This window comes from Arachis ipaensis, chromosome B09, assembly GCF_000816755.2.
Source record: "Arachis ipaensis cultivar K30076 chromosome B09, Araip1.1, whole genome shotgun sequence".
Taxonomy (NCBI): domain Eukaryota; kingdom Viridiplantae; phylum Streptophyta; class Magnoliopsida; order Fabales; family Fabaceae; genus Arachis; species Arachis ipaensis.
In genome coordinates, this window is record NC_029793.2 from 24,675,168 (window position 1) to 24,675,429 (window position 262).

Here is a 262-nt window from a genome sequence, read left to right on the forward strand (position 1 = left end):
AGAGCTTCTAACCAACAATCAAATTCAAATGCCTCCCTTATCTTAGCCAAACAGGATAAGATAAGATGACTACCATCACCTATATATAAAGGGACCCCCAGCGCCCCTCAGGTATGACATCCACTCTACACATTCTATACCTCTCTGATCCATTCTGACTTGAGTGTCGGAGTGTCTTTACAGGTACCACCCCCATTGTTCCAGCCGAACAATCCGGCAGCCGCCTCAACCCGAAGGTTCCCGATCCATCTCACAACCCATT